Genomic DNA, 26528 nt, shown 5'->3' with positions numbered 1-26528 from the left:
GGAGAACAGTACCACTACCTAAAAACTCTGGGGGGGTATGTTTGATTGTTATATCATAACATAGGAACATTTAACAAATTCAAAAAGCAACACACATACACATTATATGTAGTAATACATAAGAAATGTAACCCATATATGTAACACACTAACCATTCATTTAAATACAATATGTTCTAAAATGGAATATACCAGAAGAAGATAAATTGGCTTGCAACATAATTACCTCACAGGCACTACAGAACTAAGAACAAGACCAGACCTATACAGTACTTAGAACATATTTTATCTGAAATAGTAAGTTTACTTCATTTTACTCATATATTTATAAACTTTCTGTATTAGATTAAAAAAAATATCTTTTTTTTTCACAGAAATGTCTAGTACTCTGGAATGGCTAGAGGAGCATTTCCCACATGAGGAAATGTCACAAGATAGTGAAACTAATGGTAAACACTTTAACATATAAACCATTTAATTATTATTATTTTATATACATTTAACATATATATATTTTTTTGTACAGAGCATACCAAAATAGAAAATACCTCTGAAGAAGCTGTTATGGAAAACACGCTTGACAGCATAAAAGAAAAAATTGATTTATTGTTGACCAATTTTAATAATTTGAAAACTTTTGTTGAAGATCATTTTAAAACAAAAATACCATTGCCCCACATGTACTTGTCCCCCCCTCACCATACCCCAGTCAATTATCCCCAAATCCTCTCCATTACCCAAAACGTTTTGATGAGACTTCAATCCCTTCTTCACCTGATACCAATCATGTTGAAACCCCTAATTCTCCTGTTTTTGTTTCCATTTCTGCCTCACATTCTCTGTCATAAATTATTAATATATGTTAAATACAGTTAAATTTTTATATTGAGTTGTAATTAGTTTCTGTTTAAAAAAAAAAACAACAATGTAGGTGTCCGCGGACAACACGGGTGTTCTGAAATGTTTGTAAATAAACGAAAATGGAGCTGTCCTGAAGAACACTATACCTGTCCGTACTGTTCGGTAGCAAGTTGAAACTGTTCTGAGAACACAATTGGTGTCCTGAAATGATTGTAAATAAACGAAAATGGAGGTGTCCTTAAGAACACTATACCTGTCCGTACTGTTCGCTAGCAAGTTGAAACTGTTCTAAGAGCACAATTGGTGTCCTGAAATGTTCGTAAATAAACGAAAATGGAGGTGTCCTGAAGAACAGTATATCTGTCCGTACTGTTCGCTAGCAAGTTGAAACTATTCTTAGAACACAATTGGTGTCCTGAAATGTTCGTAAATAAACAAAAATGGAGGTGTCCTGAAGAACACTATACCTGTCCGCACTGTTCGCTAACAAGTTGAAACTGTTCTAAGAACACACGCGGTGTCCTGAAATGTTCGTAAATAAACAAAAATGGAGGTGTCCTGAAGAACACTTTACCTGTCCGTACTGTTCGCTAGCAAGTTGAAACTGTTCTGAGAACACAATTGGTGTCCTGAAATGTTCGTAATTAAACGAAAATGGAGGTGTCCTGAAGAACACTATACCTGTCCGTACTGTTCGCTAACAAGTTAAAACTCTTCTAAGAACACATGCGGTGTCCTGAAATGTTCGTAAATAAACGAAAATGGAGGTGTCCTGAAGAACACTATACCTGTCCATACTGTTCGCTAGCAAGTTGAAACTGTTCTAAGAACACACGCAGTGTCCTGAAATGTTTGTAAAGAAACGAAAATGGAGGTGTCCTGAGGACGCTATGTCTATCCGTATTGTTCGCAAGCAAGTTGAAACTGTTCTAAGAACAAACGCCAGTCCGTAACTGTTCGTTTGACGTGTGACGCAATTTTAATTACTTCAGGACCCGAACAGTGTCCATAGAACATCAACGGGCATGAGCAAACCAATGTCCGTGCATTTGGTGCCCTGCGGACAGCCGCTTCCTTCGCAAACATGTTCGCGAAGTGATCATGTGACCGCGCCCATGCTGATCGTGTGTTCTGAATGCGGATACTGTTCGTGTCCCGAACAATTTAAAAGTACATTTTCATGTAATCTTCAATATTTTTCCATAAAAACTCACCATGGCACAAGTCCCACATAGTAATCTGAGTTTCTACATACTTTTTGAAACTTTTTTAACCTTTTTTTGTGTTCGATCTGTCCGCGTACAGCGCGCATGTCCACGAACTGCATAGGCGATCGCCGGACCAGCCCACGAAATTCCAGAAGCAGGTCCTGGGCCAAGCAGCTACACACCAGCCTACCCCCTCCCAAGGAGCAGGAGCTCCTCCACTGCGGGAGCAGTGATCCCGCTCCGGATTCGTGCTGGGACATCAGCTATAGCGCAAGGTAGGATTGCTGACATCCATGCCACACCTGCGCTCATTCCGGCAATAATCTTCAAAAATCGAATCGCTGCCTCAGAATATTGGGCATGCGACTGCAAGTATTGTAAAATACTTTTTTGCGCCTAGAAACTGCCCTAAGTGCCCGCATTGTGCACAGCTTTTCGTGCCTCCATTGCCTTACACGAGGCTGCCCCCATCCCAAGATGGCCGCCGGGCTCTGCAAAGCTGCTGCCTGACTCTCCACTCTCCCTCTGATGCCTGCCTGCTACCGATTGGCTCACACCTCTGCCTTCCCAGCCAATCGTTCGTCGGAAGGCGAACGCCGGACCAGCCCACGAAGGAGCACACACAAAGGAGCAGGTCCTGTCCCGAGCCTGTCCAGAGAATGGCTAGAGGCTAGACTGGGACCATTGCCCCTCGAATCTCCCACTGTTTGAGCATTGAACTGCAAACCTGACATTAACATAGGTAAGCGTCATCAACACGCTCCATAGTTGGCAAATGCCACCACTGTCTAGCTAAGCCTGCAGTACAGCTGCACTGTAACACTTACTGCTTCAAATTGTGCATGAGCAACTTTGCATACATTTATACGCATGTACATGTTGCTAACTTCAATTTTGGGAGACCTACTGCACCCATCTACTAAACTTAAAACTTAGTCCTTCCGCCCGGTACTGTGCACCACATATGCTGCCCTGTTCCACATGTATTGCATTCTCTCTGGCTGCTAGCCTTAGCATTTCTGGCTCCTTCCTAATGCCTAAGCTGATTGACCACATGGTTGACCACACGTGCCCAAAGCACCAAGTCACCCCTATCAGCACATTTTTCCATTCATTCCTAAACACTCAGCCCACTGTATTTAGCCTCATCTTCACCCAATATTTGATTGCTGCATTCAGGCCAGTATTTGTCTGATGCATTTAGCCCATTATTTGATTGCTGCATTCAGGCCAGTATTTGACTGTTGCCTTTAACCCAATGTTTGATTACTGCATTCAGGCCAGTATTTGCCTGTTGCATTTAGCCCAGTATTTGATTGCTGCATTTAGCTCAGTATTTGACTGCTGCATTTAGCCCAGTATTTGACTGTTGCATTTAGCCCAGTATTTGACTGTTGCATTTAGCCCAGTATTTGATTGCTGCATTTAGCCCAGTATTTGACTGTTGCATTCAGGCCAGTATTTGCCTGTTGCATTTAGCCCAGTATTTGATTGCTGCATTTAGCCCAGTATTTGACTGTTGCATTTAGCCCAGTATTTGACTGTTGCATTTAGCCCAGTATTTGACTGTTGCATTTAGCCCAGTATTTGATTACTGTATTCAGGCCAGTATTTGCCTGTTGCATTTAGCCCAGTATTTGACTGTTGCATTTAGCCCAGTATTTGCCTGTTGCATTTAGCCCAGTATTTGACTGTTGCATTTAGCCCAGTATTTGATTGCTGCATTTAGCCCAGTATTTGACTGTTGCATTTAGCCCAGTATTTGATTACTACATTCATCCTGCCTAGTATTTGATGACCGTACGTAGCCTACCCTGCCCAGTATCCAACCACAGCATTTAAGTCTAGTCCCCTTAACTTAACTAGAAGTAACACTATGTACTCTTACCTGCCTAACCTAGTCCACCAAGCTTTACTCACCAATCGGATAGCTATACTTACTATCGTCTATATGACCATGCCTACATTTCTGCCCATAGAGGGCTCAGGAGCCCACATACAACCTACCTCCAAACCTTGCAACCTAGCACAGAGGAACCTTAGACTCCGGGCTCGACTACCCAAAATATTCGAACCCATCATCAAATACAATATCAACCTGGAACACCTCCGACCCAAATTACTCCCACCATTGGAAACCACCGCCCCTCTCAGGCGCAAACTCTACCATAAAATTAATAAACATATAGCCAACCTCCCTCTCACAGTGCAGCCAAAACCAGAATTAAAAGCTGCATTGATCAATGCCAGATCTCTAGTCACTCATGCTACTGACATCGCAGATGTCATACGCGAAAACAACCTTGATTTCATCGCCATTACTGAATCATGGCTCCATGAGGCAGCAGGTCCTGCACTCACTCTAGCAGTCCCAGAAAAGTATACCATCCTTAGAGCTGACAGACCAGACGCACAAGGTGGAGGAATAGCAATTATTGCCAAATCCAACCTCTCTATGAGAATCACCTCCACACCCTACCTTAAATCCTGTGAGCTTCTTTCTATCAAACTACCCATCGCCAATTCCCAAACACTTAATATTTACCTCCTCTATAGACCCCCAGGCCCCACCAATACCTTCAATGAAGATATCACCTCTGTTATCTCTGAGAAGCTAAAAAAAGTCCTCTCAAACCTTAGTGTTAGGAGACTTCAACCTAGGGTACAACAATATCAATGACCTCCAGGTTACTGCCACAGCTAATACCTTGTCAGAACTAGGCTTCACGCAGATCGTGAATATTCCCACACATACCAAAGGGAGAACTCTAGACTGGATTGCCAGTCATAACTGTAACCCCTCTATAACAGCCATTGCCCCCCAAATATGGTCAGACCATCACCTTATCTCCTTTACCCTCAACACTAAAAGAACTACAGTTCTAACACCCACCCCCGCCATACCCACTTTAACCAGAAATAAAAAAAATATCACAGCGGATAATATTCTGCCCCACATCCTTCCCAAACTTAATTCTCTACCTGACCATACCGACCCAGGCATCCTAGTGGATGAATTCAATAATGCTATGTCCACTGCCCTTGACAGAGTTGCTCCGCTTAAACTTAGAAACAGTAAACCAAAAAAGCATCTAAACTCCTGGTTTACACCCCATTTAAAAAACTTAAGACTACAGAAGAGAAAATGTGAAACAGCATGGAACCGGCATCCTACCGCTGAAAATAAAACCAATCTAATAAACATCTCCTCGCAATACAAAAAAGATATCATCCTGACCAAACAATAAACCTATAATAATAGGATCACCCAAGCCAACTCCAGTATGAAGGAGCTATTCTCCATCCTAAAAGAACTGGAAACTCCTATCGCAGCACAGGACAACTCCATCAAAGATAAAACTTGGTGTACTGACATACAACTGGCACTAACCAACAAAGTGGCCAACCTCCAAACTAAAATTGCCCTAAAGAAAGCCTCATTACCAACCCAACCTCCCGTGGACAAAACCCCCACACCCAAACCTAAAGAATCTACCCAATTCCGCTTCTCCAAGGTCTCATTAATTGAGGTAGAAAAGACCATTCTGACTCTTAAACAGTCTAATTGCAAAGGTGACCAGTGCCCCGCACAACTGATAAAGGACGCGGCTAGAGATCTAGCCCCCTTCATCACAAAACTTATTAATGCCTCCTTCACTACGGGCACCATCCCCCGCAACCTAAAAGAATCTTGGGTACTCCCCCTCCTGAAAAAACAAATCTTGGACCCCAACATTCCCACAAATTATAGACCTATTACCACAGTGCCTTTCTTACTAAAAAGTTTAGACAAGGTAGCGTACACCCAAATCCAGAACTTCCTTGAGATAAACCATCTCCTTGGAACACCCCAATCCGGTTTCCATCAGCAACACGGCACAGAAATAGCCTTTATTGACCTAAAGGCCCAAATAGACTCACTCAGAGACAAGGGCAAACTAGCTCTCCTTCTCCTTCTGGACCTTTCAGCCGCCTTTGATTTGGTGGACCACAGAGTCCTATGCAATCACTTGGACTCGGCGGCCCACTTCTCAGGGGAGGCTATAGTCTGGATACAGTCATTCCTTAGTGACAGGACCATGAGGGTGTTCTCCCCCGCAGCGGCAGCAGACCCGATTCCTATCACCTGCGGAGTGCCACAGGGATCCTGTGTCTCGCCAACACTCTATAACATCTTCACCAAGCCACTCTTTGACGATCTCGATAATCTGGGTGTCACCTATACCAACTACGCAGGCGATACCCAGATTCTCCTACCACTTACCGGGGATTATGTTGAAGACCTCGCTCTGGTGAACATAGTCAATAGCATTGTTCAAGCATGGATGACCAACCATGGCCTATGCTTGAACGATGACAAAACAGAGCTTATCATCCTGGGCACTGCAGCCCGCATCTCCAAACTCAACCAAAACTACTCAGCCTTCATCATCGATGGCAACACTATCAAGGTCGCCAGAGAAGTAAAAACCTTAGGTTTCTACCTTGATGCAACACTATCCTTAACCAAACAGGTGAACTCACTGGCCTCATCCACGGCCTATACATGTAAATTAATATGCGCTGGGAAACATTTCTTATCAGATGACAGTTGTCTCATCCTAGCCAGAGCCCTCATCTTATCAAAATTAGATTATTGTAACGCCCTTTACATAGGGACAACCAAACAAATCATCAATAGAATTCAAGTGCTCCAAAATAATGCACTTAGAGCGGCCTTAAGCATCCCTAGAAGAGCACATATCTCAGAAATAAGACGTAAACACAAATGGCTTTCTACTCAAGAAAAAATCAACTTTAAATCTGCCTCCATCATCCAGAAATGTTTAAATAACAAAGCCCCCAGCTACCTTTCAGAACACTTCAATAGGAAAAATCCCTCCAGACCTGCAAGGACAGTCAGCCCTAACTGCCTCCTAGTGCCCAGATTTAAATTTACCACTACTGGAGGATACAGCTTCCCAGTCAAGGCAGCTCAGTTATGGAACGCCCTACCTCTTGGACTTAGATCCGACCAAACGTTCAGAAAGAATACCATAAAATGGCTCACCGAGAATGCAACATAAATGGCACTCTACCTCTCGCACCTCCACTTGTACTCTACCTGATTTGCTATTTTGTTCGCCACTGATTTGACTGTTTGGTGGCGCTCTATCTGCACTTGTACTTGTCTCACCTGTAGAGACAAAAAAACTGTTTACTCTGTAACTTGCGTGTTCTGTAACTTGTAATTTCTGTAACCAAGCTGTAAACTTCCTTGTCTCTTGCGCCCTGCTACCTCAGGGTCCGGTGCGCATAACAAATAAACAAACAAACAAACAAACAAACAAGCACCCCTATAAAAGACCACACCCTAGAGCTTATTCTCATTGTGTTTCTGCCTTTTGTACAGAGCACAGCGAATTTTGCTGCCAACTGCGAACTGCAGATTTCCATCTCATCTTTGATGACATCCATGGCTGCACTACTGCCACCTGGTGCTGCACCTGCTTCAGCGCCACCTCCACCCCCTTCACCACCACCACCTCCCCAAGGGCCTGAAGAGGGGAACAGGAGTGAGGATGCAGAGGCAGAAGAGTATGAGGAGAATGAGGTAGAGGAAATCCCTACTACCCGCACTAGGCGTGAGTCTTGGGTGTGGCGGTTGTTTACCATTCATGGGAATGGTCCTAAGGCTTGTGCGAACCGTGTCACCTGCAATGAGTGCAAAATGATACTCAGTCGCGGGAGGCATGGTTCATACAGCTTTGGGACCACTACCATGAAGCGACACCTGAGGTCATTTCACTCTGGGGCTATTCGCAAGGTTGTACCTTGCGAAGAACATTGTAGGTTGATTTCCTCTACTTCATCCTCTGTTTCTGATCCTATCACCACAAGGACCACCTCTGTGGGACAGCGTCTTCCTCAAGCTGCCTCACAGGCCATACAGAATTCTGATGACCCTTCCCTTTCGAGGTCGCAGTTGTATGTATGTACTGTGACACAGTACTCTGCAGGGGGGAGCGACTTTGCAGTGCTTTTGAGACTATCGTCTCAGAGCATGAGAAGACCTGCTCACTACCCAAATAAAATCCACTCTACATCTTCCTCTCTCAGCTCGCCCTTTCTTATCCCTGTGGTTGGTGTTCCCCCCTTTACCCTCCTTTACCCTCCTCTCCTAGTGTGTCGTGTATAAAAAAAACAAAAATAAATACAAAATTACAAAAATAAAATAAAATAAGGCTCTTTTCAGAGGCGCCTTTCACAGTTAAAAAATAGAAGTGAAAATAAATGAAGCAGGGCCCTTTGTATTTTTTAGAAGTCTGCGGACATCAAAAAAATTGGGTTGATACCCTATCATAACCATTGCAATTTTCTCTGGTAGGAAGTGGTGGCTCTGAAAAGAGCCTTTGGGAGGTGTTTGTATGTCATAAATTATAAATACTTAACACCTACTTCAAAATGGATGCTGTAAATCTAAAAAAGGTCGTAATGCATTTTGTATATTTGTCAAAAAAATCTGATTGCCAGCATAAGTAAGATGGACTCCATCTCTGCGAAAAATGTATGTACTACGAAACATAATATGTTCATTATGAAAGAGGACATGCCAAAATCTCTTAGAAAGGCACAAACAGACTTATTAACATTGCACATTGCTTTTTCCATTTGTGGACCAAATGAAAAAGAACAAAGCCACATTTGTCTCTGTGCAATCAGTGAAAATATTACTTGAGAATTAGGAAACATGTCCATGACCTTCCCAAGTCTTCTTTCATAGACAATTGCAAAGAAATTCCAGACACATGTCCTAAACTGTTCCCTCCACAATGAAATACAATTATGTCTGGATGTTGCTCTGTCTCCAAAGTAGCACAAAGAGGTAGCAAGTCCACCCACTTCATTCCACGTACTCCATGCCAGTGTACTTCCACATGTGGAAATCCAAGATCTACAGCTACTCCACAGCTTTCTGCATGCACCTTCAACCAATGTATCCATGAATCTCCCAAAATCCAAACAATCTATTTTCTGAAACACACAGTCATAGCTATCTGTTGTTCTCTCAGCAAAAAGAGTATCTGAGAAACTCTCTCCTGGCACAACACACCCACTAAACTTTCTTGACCATTTGCATGACTTCTGAACCGAAAAATCCCTGGATGTAACAGCCGATGTCCACGAACTACCATGAACAGCCCTTCTACCATTTCCACTTCAATTTCTGTGCCATTCCCTCATCGGATATAGCTAAGAAGTCACATGGCCATCCACCAATCACATTCATGACCTCTACATCTAACTGCATCATCATAGATCAGCACTTCAAATGTACTGTGAATCTCTCCGAGTACAAGTTTCATATCATTGGCAAGCACCATCTACAAGAAATACTGAACAAGTCTCCAAGATTTCTACTTGCAGCTCCATGCATATCCAAATGCATGAACACAAACTACAGGTATGCATATTTTCTGTACAATACATTAACAGATTTTCAAACTGACTTAATATTTTTGTTTTATTTCTTTATTTATTCATTTACTTTAATTTAAGCATGACATTGAGGCACTATTACCTGGAAGAGCTTAGTTACAGAAATAGTGGTATTCAGAGGTACATTATGAATTTCACAAACATAGTGAAGATATTTTGTTTGCTAAAGTTAGTCATTGCAATACAATTTGTTCATTAAGAACATATCATATGTATTGAACTTGTCCGATGTATCTTATGCAAATAAGATAGTTTTAATGGTTTTGATGAAGGCGCTGAGGATTTCAATTAAAAAAATCAATGTCTAAATTAAAAACAGTGCTATATACAGACACAATTACTAATTTGTTTCTTTTACAATTGCAGTGAAGACCATTCTCCTGAAAAGAAGCAACCGAATTTGAAGAACAAAGAAGAACTAAGAAGTAACCTGTTCATTTTAGAAAAAAAGTAAGTAGAATATCACAATAATATTTGTATTATTACTGAAACACACTGTAAAGTTAATTCATGCTATTTATGTGCCTAAAAATAGAGATTGTGCACCATTCTGTCCAAAAATCCCCATGTCTTAAACAGCGATTTATAGACAGAATGGCCCACAAATTCCTATTTTTGGACACACAAATTACCCAACTCAACCGCTACAATTTGGATATTATAGAACAAACACTTGTTTTAATTGTATACATTAGAATTACTATTTGTACTTCTCCACACCACTAGCTTACTTTTTTCTGTCCTCTGAACCCCAGTTTAGTAGCATATAAATTCAAGAATACCCATCCCTACTAGTTGTAGTTCCCAATGCACAATCACACACCATTACATACATCTTTATCATCTTACCCAAACACTCATGCACACAGCACACAAACATTGCAGAACACCCCAACCCATACCTTCTTCATTTTTTTCAACAGACCCTATTAATGCCTACCAAAAGTCAAGCCCGTAGAAAGCAACGCAGAAGTAGAGCAAATGAAAATAAAAGTGTCCAACATAAGCATCCATATCTAGCGGAATTTGTAAAAAAAGTTAACAAAAAATCAGCTATCACTACAGATAAAACTGCTTCTATAAATCTTGATAAGCTCAAAGTAAGCATACCAAGAAAACTATTTTAGCCAAAATGTTCCGTCACAGAGTCCTTTAAAATCCTATAAAAACAGGAGAGAAACCAGGTTGAACCCTTAAAAACTATCATAGGAAATTAATCTTAGAAGCATTGATAGATGGGGCAATTCTTCTCAAAAGAAAGTTATTTATTTTAGTGTTAAACAAAATGAAACCACTAACAAAACTAATAACTAAATTACAAAAAAGACTTCTCAATAAACAAAATGTCAACAGAAAGAACTTCTTAAGTATCTGCGGAGGTGAATGGAATCACACTACGAGCACAGAACCATATTTTAATGAAGAAGCGTACAAACAAAAGCAAACAAATACAATTGCCATACATAGCAGTGGTCGAGGTTATGAAAAAGTGAATAATACCATAATGGAACAAGAAGTACTCCTTACAGAAATATGCCCTGAAAACTTAGTATTACCCCTTCATTCAACTGAATCAGAACATCTAGTGTACAAATGGCCATGCACATCAATGTGTAACATTCCCAAACAATTTTTCAAGTCTTTACGCCAATTCCTCAATCAATATGTAAAAAGCAAAGACAAAATCAAAATTAAACTACTCTAAAAAATGGATACCTGTCCAGTGCACAAGTACACAGGACTACGAGGACATTCATTGGCCTGCATTACAGGACCTACTTGTAAAACCACCTTCCATGATATCAAAAGGATATCAACACATCATTCAACTATAAGAAATCTAGTTTATAAACTGTACTATGCTAAAAGTCCTGCTTTAGCACTAGCAAATTTAAATAACATTCTTCTACATGGTACAGCAAAATACCTACTTGAAGAAATTGACTATATCCAGAAAACATATTTTGGAAGTGAAAGCCACTTACAGAATGAAATAGCTTTTAACCAATTAAGCAACAATTCTACACATGGCAACCTTTTACTAAACACATACAAACAAGAAATACTAAAATTTAAAAGTACATCAGCTGAAGTACCAAACCATGTGTTGTATGTTGCCGCAGAACTTTTTATAAAAGTAACACAAAAACTGTAGACCTATCATACAAAATAGAAGACAATGAAGATTTTAAATGGTTTGAATTAGCTCTCTACCTTGTAGCAGAAAACAAATACGAAATAACTGAGCCCTTAATACTTTGCAGTTACTGCACTACAAAACTTAACAACAACCAAACTCATTCACGTGCTATCACAAATAATTTGGAATTATACCCAGTACCAAAACCCCTATAACAACTTAATTTATATGAGAACATCATAATTCAAACAGTACACTCATTTCAAGCAATAATATGCCTTCAACCAAAAACAGCAAAATTACCTCCGTCTGAATTGGTAAAAGGCATTCGTGGAAATAAAGTTAGACATTCCTTGCAATATCTTAAAGAGAATAATGAATATTACAAAGAAATTAATATTGAAGAAAACTTGAAGGATACAACTGAAATAATTCAAGAAACACAACAAGCTGGTTAATTTGAGCTCCTAGATCCTGCTACATCAAATACTTAAGACCAGTATACAATTCATCCTTTGCACTCTAATGACACCATAGAAGATGCACTGGAAACGTACCAAATGCGTCAAACAAAAGGATCACCAATCAGCATATGGGAAAAAAGTATAGAAGCACGTGCTTTTCCTCTACTCTTTCCTACTGGCAAAGGAGGAAGATATAAAGATAGACCTATTCAAATGTCAGCTTCAGAATACCGCTCATTACGGATTTATTCTGAAGATCCCAGATTTAGACAAAATGTTGAATACATATTCCACCTACTCTTTGAAAGTGAACTAGCAACTTTATGTTACGGAGTTGCACACATATTAAAATTAGGATCACACTTTCAAAATATGACAGCTAGACAATTATTAGAGAAAGTGCAACAAAAGGATGAGGTTTTAAAATCAAATATTACAAATCTATTAGCAAATATGCATGGTACTAAAGAGTACTGGTTTCGACATCTTGGAGATGTACGTTGTATGATCAGAAACCTTGGGCCACCGACTTGGTTTGATACATTAAGTTGTGGAGAATATGCATGGGAAGATTTACATGATTTCCTACGCATATCAAACAAAAACAAAACAAACATAGATATACTAACACCTGGAGAACTTTGTTCTTTGGATCCTGTTAATGTTTCAAGATATTTTCACCATTGCTTCATTGCTATGCTACATTTTATTTGTAATAAAACTGTTCCTCCCCTTGGAGAAGTGCAACACTTATTTTGGAGAAAAGAATACCAAGCCAGAGGAGCACCACATATCCACATGCTTTTATGGATTAAAGATGCTCCTAAATTTGGTCAAGACAGTGATGCAACTGTTTTACAGTTTATTGAAAAATATGTCACTTGTGAAATTCCATTGGAAGCAACAAATGGTGATCTTCATGCACACATTTTACAATTTCAAAGACACAAATGTGGAAAATATTGTCGTCACAAATACAAAAACAAAGGGAAATACTACACCAAATGCCGATTTGGTTTCCCTAGACCAGTTATAAATACAGGTCAAGTGAACAACCTCATGTCTTCAGTTAGACATAGTGTTAAAGGTAAGTCACCTAAAAATACATATTACATAAAAAGAAAAGAAGAAGAAAAGTATATCAATGATTACAATGCAATCATTGCCCACTTATGGAATGCAAACATAGATGTGCAGTACATTGCAGACAATTCTACTGCAGTTGCACGATATGTCACAGCATACTTAACCAAAGCAGAAAAGACAGAGCTCCAAGACCTCTGGAATGACCTGTCATCAGATAAAACAGTGTCTCAGAAATTATACAGCTTGGGCATAAAAATTCTCTCCCATAGAGAATGTGGATCAAATGAAGCAGCTGATCGTTTAACTGGTACTGCATTGTATGGTAAATCTGAAAATATAGTATTGGTCCCGCTAAATCTAGAAAAAGAGTTCTAAAATCCTACGAAGATATAGAAACAATAGCTAAACGTGATCCCAACAGCCAAGACATTTTAAAAAACAATTTATTGGACACATACTACCCAAACAGAAGTAATACTTTGGAAACCATGTGTCTATACCACATAGCCCAAAACTACACATACAAAAATAATATAAAACCTGATGAAAAAAAAGGTAAATACAGAGTGACAAACTGTGAAGGCAGCTTAGTTAAACTCACTAAACCAAATGTAATTAATCATATCAAATTGTCATTAAAGACTCCTCAACATAAAGAAGTATATTATATGTCCCTGCTACAACTCTTTAAACCATGGAGAAAAGAAGAAGAAATACTAGATAACTATGACTCATATGGAGATGCTTTCAAAGCAAATGAAAGCACTATAACTGATGTAAACTTTACATAGTACAAAACAATGTTGCACAATGAACAGCAACACAAAGAAGAACTCCAGGCCCAACTAGAGAAAAGAAATTCCTGACAGTAGTCAACCTTCTGTAACAGGAAGCCATGAACCACTGGGAGAACCACTAATAATAAATGAGGCAGAATTAGCTATGATAGAAGTAGAAAACACCATGTGTCAGTATGAAGACAAAAGAAGACTTAACTATACTACAATCAAAACTAAACGATGAGCAACATAGCATTTTTCAAAAAGTAACAAAACAAATTGCACATGGTGTACAACATGAAAATGAAGAATGTTCCTGCCATAATTATAAACCTATACTACTGTATGTCAGTGGTGAAGCTGGTTCTGACAAAACATTCCTAATCAAAATCATCAGTAAGTTCCTTCAACAACTGACAAACAACAAACTGTCAGCTGTTGTCACTGCCCCCAACAGGTTTAGCTGCCTACAACATAGGTGGTGTCATGTTACACTGATTACTACTATTGCCAGCAGAACACCAGAACAAATTAGACTATTACAAACTTTGTGCAGAAGCTGCAATGGAACTACGCAGAGTATTGAAACAAATGAAAATGCTACTAATAGATGAAGTGAGCATGGTCTCCAACCTAATGTTGGCTTTGATGCACCTCAGATTACAAGAAGTACTCAAAACAAACTATGAAGAGCTCTTTGCAGGAAAACACATTATTGTTTTCGGAGATCTTCTTCAATTGACACCAGTAAAAGGTGAGCCTATTTTTAAAACATGAGGACACAAAACTCTGCCATAAAACGTTTGGCAGCATTGGAAATGTCAACCTTTGGCAACATTAACAATACAGAGAATTAACAGAAAACATGTGGCAATCTGCAGATCTCACTTATGCCAACATCTTAAAAAGTATCAGAGTTGGTATACTTTCTAAAGAAGCAGAAACAATATTGAAAACCCGACACATTACTGCACTTTATGGCGATAATTTATTTTTTATTTTTTTTTACATTTGTAAAGTGCATTGCAGCCCTAAGGCATAGAGGCGCTGATAAGTGGTACATAAGAAGGCTTGATTAAGGGTTACAGAAAAGCCACCCCAGAGGAGTTCTTAGAATATACATACAGAGTTACAGATACATAGGTCCAGGGTAGCGAAACAGAAAACAGGCACATTATTTGAAGAGACTAGTCTTGATGGCCTTGCGAAAGGCAGTGTGAGAGTCAAGTCGTCTGATGTGCGGTGGAAGATAATGCATGTGCTACAGATGTTATGGAACAATTAGCCCACAAAAATGTCAATTGTATGGCCTTAATGCCAACTCTTGCAAGCTGTTTCAAATTCAATGAAATAATGTTAAGTAAAGAAAAGCAACCAATAATGGAAATTAGCACCACAGACAAACTAGATGTACATGGTATGACAATACCTATGTGTGACCAAGCCACAACAAGACTAAATAGTTTAGAAAAAAAAATCTCAAACACAGCAGGCTTAGAAAAGATATTAAAATTATCCTTAAATTGCAGAGTAATGCTTAAACGTAATCTTGACGTGGACCAAGGACTAGTTAATGGAGTACTGGGTACAGTTGTTGGCTTTCAAACATACCCACGTGACAACAAAATTCAGTTTGTCAAAATCCTCTTTGACAAACTTTCAGAAGTAAAAAGGATAGGACACTCAACAGCTCGATTCCTTCTCTTCAAAGACATGTATGTACGCAGAGAACAATTTTCTCTAACTCTTGCATACGCAGTCACGATTCATAAATCACAAGGTCTTACCCTAGACAAAGCAATGATAGATATTGGTAACACAGTCTTTAAAGAAGGCATGAGCTACGTAGCACTATCACACTTACGTGCACTTGACAGTCTATTTCTAATCAACTTTGATGAAGGTAAAGTAAACGCTGATATTCCTTGCATTTTAGAATACAATAGACTTCGCTCACTATACACCCCATCTAAACACACATTCTGTTCCACAAAAAGTAAAACGTTATAAAAGAAAAATAAATCAAACAGAAATGCAACAGGATGTCAATGAAAATCCTCCAAAGAGAGTAAAAGAAACGAATACTTCATCAAATACCACAAGCAAAAAAGAATCAATTAGGGAAAGTAAACCAGGTACTTCTTCAAAGAAGGAAGACAAACTCCAAAAAAAGCAGTCAGATACAGAACTAACTGGTCCATTTAAACTCTCAAATATAGTTGGTGTAAGTTGCTACGCAAATGTAGCAATGAATATTCTATTTCAATTACCACCAATTGATAACAACATTTACTTACACAGTACAGACCCATTGTGTTTACAAATGTTAGTACTTCACAGAAATGCAGCAAACAATCCTGATAACACATGTGTTTATGGAATAAGACAACAATTGGACTACTGTACTGGAATGGTGAAATTCACTATAAAGTCACAGGAAGATCACAAGAATTTCTAATGTAGTTACTACAAGTACTGGAAAACAAAAACATACCTATAAATGAAATCTTCCAGATTTCATACATGTGGAAACATACATGCACTCTCTGCAACAATGTGACAGCAGAACAAATCCCCAATGAACGCTTTGTATATATATCAATACCTAATTGTGAATCCATTGCATTTCAGCAACTTGTACAAAATGCAAACCATGGTAGATTATGTTCTACCTACAATTCAGATAATCGCTCCATGTTACTTATACAAACACATAGTAAATACGTAATACTAATGCTTCTACGTTACAATGCAGATGGTACCAAAAACAACTGCAAGCTGACTGGATTCACACATTGTCAAATATCACTTGGTAAGAAAACGTTCACAACAATAGGTATAATCTACCACGCAGGAGCCACAACCAATTCAGGGCACTACACTGCATATATAAAAAAGAAATGTGGATGGTTTCAATGTAATGATAGTACCATTACTCTAAAGCAGAGATTACCAGCAAATCTTACAAACGCTTATTTAATGTTCTTAAAACCAAAATTTGATAACTAAACTGTACTTAAACCCTAAGTAAACTTGTAGTAAAAAAATGTAAACTGTTAGAATATTCCAAAAACTATCTAACTGCCCAAAGATTCTACAACAACTAATCAGATAAATGAATACCAGCAAATTAGAGCAAAAAATAGACAGTTAGAATACGACAATTGGTATCTAACTGTCCCAAAATTTAACAATATCCAAACAGATAAATCAACACCACTAAAATATATAAAAAAATAGACAGAATGCGCCAATTGGTATCTAACTGTCCCAAAATTTAACAATATCCAAACAGATAAACCAATACCACTAACATATATAAAAAAAATAGGCAGTTAGAATACACCTACTGGTATCTAACTGCTCCAAAATTTTATAATATACAAACAAATAAATAATATGTTATTGCTCCAAAAAAATGCAACAAGCCAATGTATGAAGCATTACCCAGAAACAACAAGTGAACACTGAAAACAAACAAACAAAAACTGTAGCATAACAGAAAAAGGGTTTTTTTTAATCCAACATGGATTTTTTTTTGCTCCCACAGACCCAATGATTTTAGCAACGAACACATAAACTGAGCAGATTGCACAGTACTCTGGTTTCTAATCTACTAAATATGAGGGTAATAAGTCATTACAAAATACTAATACTAACATGCTATTTTCTTTTATCACAGATATTAACAAGAAATACATGTACTCCAGTTACTAAACCAAACAGTAAGTATATTATACACTCTATGCCTTGGCCACAACCATCGCAGCATATCACACCCATAGTATCTTATAACTTTGTTCCTTATAAATTTGTTTTTGACCCAAAGTTATAAGCAACTATAAGTGTGATATACTGTGGTGGTTGTGGCCATGGCATAGAGTGTTGGGTGCATGGCCAAATGGCAGCATATCACACCCATAGAGTCAAACATTTCAACTATGGCCTATGGAAACTTTTAATGTCCGCGGACATTCTGAGTGTTCTTAGAACACTTCCAAATTGACAACGAACAATACGGACAGCGTCCTCAGAACAACCCCATTTTGTTTATTTACGAACATTTCAGGACACCGCAAGAGTTCTTAGAACATTTTCAACTTGACAACGAGCAATACGGACAGCGTCTTCAGGACACCCCCTACGAACATTTCAGGACACCACGAGTGTTCTCAGAACACATTCAACTTACCATCGAACAATACGGACAGAGTCCTCAGAACACCCCCATTCTGTTTATTTGCGAACATTTCAGGACACCACAAGTGTTCTTTGAACACAATCAACTTGACAAAGAACACTACGGACAGCGTCCTCAGAACACCCCCATTTTGTTTATTTGCGAATATTTCAGGGCACCGCGAGAGTTCTTAGAACACATTCAACTTGCCAGAGAACAATACGGACAGCGTCCTCAGAACACCCCCATTTTGTTTATTTACGAACATTTCAGGACACCTCTAGTGTTCTTAGAACACATTCAACTTGCCAGAGAACAATACGGACAGCGTCCTCAGGACGGACAGGGTCATCAGAACAACCCTACGAACATTTCAGGACACCACGACTGTTCTTAGAACACATTCAACTTTCCATCGAACAATACGGACAGCGTCTTCAGGACACCCCCTACGAACATTTCAGGAACACGCAAGAGTTCTTAGAACACTTTCAACTTCACAACTAACAATACAGACAGCGTCCTCAGGACACCCCCATTTTGTTTATTTGCGAACATTTCAGGACATCGCGAGTGTTCTTAGAACACATTCAACTTGCCAGAGAACAATACGGACAGTGTCCTCAGGACGAACAGCGTCATCAGAACACCCCCTATGAACATTTAAAGACACCGCAAGTGTTCTTAGAACACATTCAACTTGCGAGAGAACAATATGGACAGCGTCCTCAGAACACCCCTATTTTGTTTATTTACAAACATTTAAGGTAGTGGCAGTGTAGTTACGGTTAAATTGCTGTTTCCATAGGAAGAGCACTTTTTGGCGGTTTATAACTTCGCTCTCCCTGGACGAATCCTCACCAAACTTTGCAAAAAAAAGTATATGGCCCACTCTGAATTTTTTTGTTTGCAAAGTTTGGTCCAGGGGGAGCAAAGTTATAGGGGGGGTCCCAAAATGTCTTTTTTTCCCATAGACTGAATGCGGAAAAACTTTGCTCACACCTACAGCCCAAACTGCTGGACGGATTTTCACCAAATTTGCAGCAGGAGTAGTGGCTTGGTCCCGAAAGCGGGCTTTTGTAAATTTGGTGAAAGTGCGTCCAGTAGTTTTTTAAAAAATGACCAAAAAGTAGGTCACAAAAAATTAGTGATATTTATGTCCGGTCCGCGGAATCACTTCCCTGTTCGGTCGCGGACAGTGTCCTGATTGGCTAATCGGCTTGCGTCATGTCCGCGCAGATGCAACATGTTTGCTGATTGGATGGTGAGGAGCGTGAAGTGTGTCAGATTTTTGGAAACGCCCGCCATCTTGGATTTGCGGACAGCTGCCAATGTCCACGGACATCGCGGTAAAAACACATGAAAAAACACAGCATTCCACTTATCAAACATATCACCCCTCAACTCCCCAGAGATGATTTGATGAGGATGGGATGGGATATGGCTGCAAGAAGCAAAAAAAAAATGGTGTTTTTTGCCGTGAAAGTCCACAAACAGTTTGGATGTTCGCGAACAGTCCTGTGAACGTTTGCAAACACCTCAGCATTACAGGGTTGGTGAAATGCTGTTCTTGGATAGCTTATAACTTTGGCACCATTTAATAGAACTGCATGAAATGTTGCATGTATATTCCTGAGCTGATTCTGAGTGGGTATACAGAGTTTGGTGGGATTCTGTCATGAGTGGGCAAAATTAGAGGGGGGGTCCCAAAATAATGTAAAGGCTTATAAATGAGGTGCCATTTGACAAATCCTCACTTAATTTGGAAAACTGATAATACATTTCGATATGAATGTTTTTCCGAAGTGTGGTAGGATTTTGTGCAGAGGGGGCAAAATTAGAGGGGGGTCCCAAAATAATGTAAAGGCTTATAAATGAGGTGCCATTTGACGAATCTACACTTCATTTGGCAAACTGATAATAGATCAAGATATACATGTTTTTGCGAAGTTTGGTGGGATTCTGTCGAGAGGGAGCAAAATTAGAGTGGGGGTCCTAAAATATTGTAAAGGCTTATAAATGTGGTGCCATTTGACAAATCTACACAAAGGTTTGCAAAAAGATTATAGATCTATATTTAGATGTTTTCGTAAAGTCTGAATGGATTTTGTCAAGTGGGGGCTAGGTTAGATGACGATTGTATGTGCATACATTTGACACTTTTGGAAAAATAAAACATGGGTGGAATTCCAGCAAACTTGCGTAAGGAGCATTGGCAAGGACCTACAAGCATGGTTTTGCAAATGTGCCAGTGTTTTATTATTTGACAAGTGTCATAATGTAGCTACAAAAACTAGCGGTATACCTTTAGTGACTGAGGGGTGGCCTGTGGCCATGGGCAGTGGCCAGATTGGCCGGGTCATGGAATAAGGTCATGATCCAGACAATCTGGCTACTCACCATGATCACAAGGGACAAACATAGGATTAAAGTGGCCATGTCCCCCTGGGTCTGGCTTTGTGGTGAAGTTATTCAAAATTAGGATATATTTGAAAGGGAAGAAAAATGTGCTCCTGGTAATATGGTCATAGGGTTCTCTTTTTGCCTTCTGCAGGCTGCTATCGAAAGCGAAGAGGGGCCCTGTATGGAACCCTCGCCTTCCCTTTCCATGGTGGCCATCCTGGAAAATGATTTTCCTTCCTACAATGGGACGTGTTGGAAGAAAAATCCTATTTATTAGCACCCCGGGTTCCGCTTTGGGAACCTAGGGTGCTAATGGCCTTCATCCCCCATTTCAGTTGCTGGAATGGGGGATAATGGTCCAGAGACCTCGTTTTCTACTCTCACTTCGCTTGGGCTGATAACTTGGGCTGCTGGGCTGGTATCCACTGTTCCAGTCCCTGGAACAGAGAATGAACATCACAATATTCCCATTAGCATAACACAAAATGCAAATGGAAATGTTGGAAAATGTTATTTGGTCTATGCACTTTACTGAGAAATATAAAGTAGATGGAGTCTATACATTTTTTTATTTGTAGTTCTATTTTTTAACTGTGAAAGGTGGTTCCTTAAGGAATTTGTCGTTTGTTGTTTTTGGATGTATTTTTTTTTGGCAGGAGAGCTGAGAACAAAAGGTGGGGAGGGAAATGAGGGAAGAGCAACCAAGCACTAATATGGAGGGGTAGGTGGACAAGGAAAAATGTTGCGCTTGTGTTATTTCTAGGTTAGGGGGCACTACTTCTCATGCTCCTTGATTACAGGAGTGGTGGTGGCTCTTGGGGAGGCGGGATGGCATTAGCTGATGCCATTTTAAGATAAATAGCAGTTTTGCTAAAAGTATGTACTGTGTACTAGATTGTTAATGGATAAAGATTGGGAATAGGTGTTGGAGCTGTGCAAGGGAAATTTTGAAGTTGGAAGTTCCTAGATTAGTAGAAAATGCAGTTCCGAACTGTCCGCCAAGCAGAGATCTTATCATGAAGTGCGGACGGGTTGTCAGACACGTCATCATGCAGCGCACCAGCGTATGGTCATATGGCACTGTCCGGAAGGTCCGCTATGAAGTCTGATGTTCGTAGACGTCTACGGATGCAAAACTAGTTGAAATAGTTGCAAGAAGTGTATAGAAGTGTTAAAAATTAGTCCAGATGGTGTGAAATGGCAGAGTTTTAAGGTGAAAATTTGGAAATTGGACACAAATATTGCTACATTCACTGTATTTCACATGTGATGTCATCTTTGATGTCCTGAGTGTTAGTCTTAGCAGTGCATGGTGGTGGCGCGAGTTATGGTTGCTTAGCTTACCATAACTGGCGATTTTCAGGGGTTTTTCGGTTTTACTTGGAACCATAACGTCCGTTTAACAAAGTTTTTTCTTTGAATTTCATAGGTTTCTATTAGTCCAACTTAACCATAACGTCCTTTTAACAAAGTTTTTTCAGTGAATTTTAAAGGTTTTTATTAGTGCAACTTAACCATAACGTCCCTTTAACAAAGTTTTTTCACTAACTATATTACATGGCCATGTAGTTATGGTTAAGTTGGTGCTTCCATAGGAAGAGCTTTGGGCGTCTTATAAGTTCGCTCCCCCTGGACGAATCCCCACCAAACTTTGCAAAAAATATATGGCCCACTCTGAATTTTTTTGCAAAGTTTGGTGAGGATTCATCCAGGGGGAGCAAAGTTATAGGGGGGGTCCCAAAACTTTTTTTTTTCCCATAGACAGAATGGGAAAAAAATATTGCTTGCTCCTACAGCCCAAACTGCTGAACGGATTTTCACCAAATTTGGACCAGGAGCAGCGGCTTGGTGAAAATCTGTCCAGTAGTTTTTTTTTTAAATGACCAAAAAGTAGGACAGAAAAAATTAGTGATATCTGTGTTCGCTTCGCGGACACACTTCCCTGTTCGCTCCGCGGACAGGAATGTGATTGGGCAAGCAGCTTGCGTGATGTCCGCAGACATCTGATGTGCTTTTCTATTGGCTGCCGTGAAGCGTGCAGTGCGTCTATTTTCTGAGACGGCCGCCATCTTTGTTTATTGGAGCGGGATCTGCTGCCTGCACAGTGTAGATGTGGGCTGCGTCGGCCACGATCATGCAGTGTGGCACAGGCCCTCGTGTCTCTCTCTTGTTCTCCCCACCCCCCGCTCATGGCCCGTGTCTCCCATGTTCCCCCCTCACTGATTCTCCGTGTGTTCCTCCCACCCCCTCCCGCTCATGTTCCGTTTCTCTTTCCCGTTCCCCCCGCTCATGCCCCGTGTGTCTCTCCCCTTCCCCTCACCCCCCGCTCATGCCCCGTGTCTCTCTCCCCTTCCCCCAACCCCCCGCTCATGGCCCCTGTGTCTCCCTCCTTTCCCCCCACCCCTGCTCATGCCTGTGTCTCTCTCCCCTTCCCCCAACCCCACTCATGCCCCGTGTCTCTCTCCCCTTCCACCCACCCCCACCCCCCGCTCATGCCCCGTGTCTCTCTCCCCTTCCTCCCACCCCCCGCTCATGCCCCGTGTCTCTCTCCCCTTCCCCCCAGACCCCGCTCATGCACCGTGTCTCTCTCCCCTTCCCACCACCCCCCCGCTCATGCCCCGTGTCTCTCTCCTCTTCCCCCCACCCCCGCTCATGCCCTGTGTCTCCCTTGTGTTACCCCCCACCCCCTGCTCATGCCCTGTGTCTCCCTTGTGTTACCCCCCACTCCCCGCTCATGCCCCGTGTCTCCCTTGTGTTACCCCCCACCCCCGCCCATGCCCCATGTCTCCCTTGTGTTACCCCCCACCCCCTGCTCATGCCCTGTGTCTCCCTCGTGTTACCCCCACCCCCCGCTCATGCCAGTGTCTCCCTCGTGTTACCCCCACCCTCCGCTCATGCCCCGTGTCTCCCTTGTGTTACCCCCCACCCCCGCTCATGCCCTGTCTCCCCTGATACCCCCACCCCCCACTCATGCCCCGTGTTTCCCGCGTGTACCCCCCAGCTCATGCCCTGTGTCTCCTGTTGCCCACCCATCTTCCGGTCATGCCCCGTGTCTCTCTCCTATTCCTCCATCCCTGCTCATGCCCCGTGTCTCCCCTGTTCCCCCCACCCCCCACTCATGCCCTGTGTTTCCAGCGTGTACCCCCCAGCTCATGCCCCGTGTCTCCTGTTGCCCACCCATCCTCCGGTCATGTCCTGTGTCTCCCTCCTGTACCCCCACCCCCCCACGCATGCCCCGTGTTTCCCTCCTGTACCCCCACCCCCTCGCTCATGCCCTGTGTTTCCCTCGTGTTCCCCGAACCCCCCCGCTCATGCCCCGTGTTACCCTCCCACCCCCCGCTCATGCCCCGTGTCTCCCTCATGTTACCCCCACCCCCACTCATGCCCCGTGTCTCCCTCATGTTACCCCCCACCCCCGCTCATGCCCCGTGTCTCTCTCCTATTCCCCCCACCCCCGCTCATGCCCCGTGTCTCCCCTGTTCCCCCCCACCCCCCACTCATGCCTCGTGTTCCCTCGTGTACCACCCCGCTCATGCCCCATGTCTCCTGTTGCCCCCCCACCCTCCAGTCATGTCCTGTGTCTCCCTCCTGTACCCCCACCCCCCACCCCCTGCGCATGCCCCGTGTTTCCCTCCTGTACCCCCACCCCCCACTCATGCCCCATGCCTCCCTTGTGTTACCCCGCACCCACCCGCTCATGCCCCGTGTTTCCCCTGTTCCCCCCACCCCCGCTCATGCCCCATGTCTCTCTCCTATTCCCCCACCCCCGCTCATGCCCCGTGTCTCCCCTGTTCCCACCCCATCCCCCGCTCATGCCCCGTGTTTCCCTCGTGCACCCCCCTGCTCATGCCCCGTGTCTCCTGTTGCCCCCCCACCCTCTGGTCATGTCCCGTGTCTCCCTCCTGTACCCCCACCCCCACTCATGCCCTGTGTTTCCCTCTTGTACCCCCACCCCCCTGCTCATGCCCCGTGTTTCCCTACTGTATCCCCACCACCCTGCTCATGCCCCGTGTTTCCCTCGTGTTCCCCGCACCCCCCCACTCATGCCCTGTGTTACCCCCACCCCCTGCTCATGCCCCGTGTCTCCCTCATGTTACCCTCCACCCCTGCTCATGCCCCGTGTCTCCCTCGTGTTCTAACTAAGAAGAAAGCCCTTATCCAAGCTCGCATCTCTGCGGCATCTAACAATTCGGCCGAACTCTTTAAAATCTGCAAGGAGCTGACCAACCCTGCTGCAGTCTCCACCTCTCCTGTCCCCTCCCAGGCCCTCTGCACGGCACTGGCCTCCAACTTCATTTCAAAAACTCAAGACATCCTGTCCTCACTCTCCTCCTATCTCCCCCCCCCTCTATTCCCTGCTCTCCCTCTGGCCCTTCTGCAGCCACCCCTCCTCCCTCCTTCTCTGCCCTTCCCCTTTTTTCTGCTGACAAGGTTTCAAGACAAGTCCAATCTATGAAGGTCTCGTCAAAACAGGTCCACCCCTGTTCCTCCAAAACTATCAAGGACCACATAGACTCCCTGGCCCCTGCCCTGGCTGACTTCTGCAATCACTCCTTCGCCTCTGGAGTCTTCCCTTCCCCCCTCAAGCACTCCCTTGTGCACCCCCTTCTTAAGAAACCCTCTTCCGACCCCTCCTGCCCAGCTAACTATCACCCAATATCTATCACCCCCTTCCTGGGCAAGCTCCTGGAGAAACTGGCCATCTCCCAGCTTAATCTCCATGCTGAATCTGTTGGTAGTCTTCATGACCATCAGTCTGGCTTCAGAGCTGCCAGAAGCACGGAAACTGCTCTCCTGAACATCCGTGAGGACCTGCTCTCTAACCTTGACTCTAACACCCCTTGGGTTCTCATTCTGCTCGACCTCTCTTCTGCCTTTGACACTGTCAACCACACCATCCTGATTAACTGTCTCCGTGATAACCTCGGTATCACTGGTTAGGCTCTGGCGTGGCTGACCTCCTTCCTCTCCAATCGACCCTCCCAGGTCCAACTGGGTTCCTTCCTCTCTGACATCTTTTTCTCTACCTGTGGTGTCCCCCAGGGATCTAACCTCTCCCCCTGGCTGTTCAACCAGTATCTGGCACTTCTTGCTCACCGCATCGCCGCTCTGTGTCCCAACTTTCAGTGCTACGCAGATGATACCCAGCTCATTTTCAGGCTACCCTCAGCCTCCTCTTCCCCTTCCCTCATCTCTGACTGTCTCTCTGCTATCCAGGAATGGTGTGCCGCCAATGACCTCTGCCTTAATGCCAGTAAGACTGAGATTCTACTTATCGGCACACCCACTCCCTCCTTCCCTGCAGCTCTCTGGCCAGCCTCCCTTGGCCCTCTTCCTGCGCCTACCTGCAAAGCAAAAAACCTTGGAGTCATCTTCGACTCCACACTCTCTTTCTCTCCTCACATATCTGACGCCTCTAAGAAGTCACACTACCAGCTACACCTCCTCAGAGGTATCCTTCCCTTCCTCTCCTTCCCCCAGAAGCTCACTGTCTCCAGAGCCCTGGTCCTCTCGAGGCTGGACTACTCTAACAGCCTCTATCTAAATCTTCCTGCCTCTACTCTCCGCCCTTTGCAACTTATCCAGAACAGGACTGTGAGACTTGTCCTTGGCCTCAAGCCCAAGGACCGTATCTCTCCAGGAATGAAATCACTACACTGGCTCCCAGTGGCTGCGAGGATTAAGTTCAAAACCCTCTGAATTGTCCACAAGGCCTTCTGGGGCCTTGGGCCAAAACACCTTCAACTCTCTCTTCCGAAATATCTTCCTTCTCAAGCTCTTCGCTCATCCACCTCCAACTACCTCAGGGTCAGCCGCTTCTCCAAGCAATTAGCTGGGGGTAGATCTCTCTCCACAGCTGGGGCCTCCCTCTGGAACAGCCTTCCTTCCTCCCTGAAACTTGAGGAGAACCATCTCCGGTTCAGGAAG

Source organism: Ambystoma mexicanum, chromosome 4p (genome assembly GCF_040938575.1).
Source record: "Ambystoma mexicanum isolate Mex_15411 chromosome 4p, UKY_AmexF1_1, whole genome shotgun sequence".
Taxonomy (NCBI): domain Eukaryota; kingdom Metazoa; phylum Chordata; class Amphibia; order Caudata; family Ambystomatidae; genus Ambystoma; species Ambystoma mexicanum.
This window is presented reverse-complemented; position numbering follows the sequence as displayed.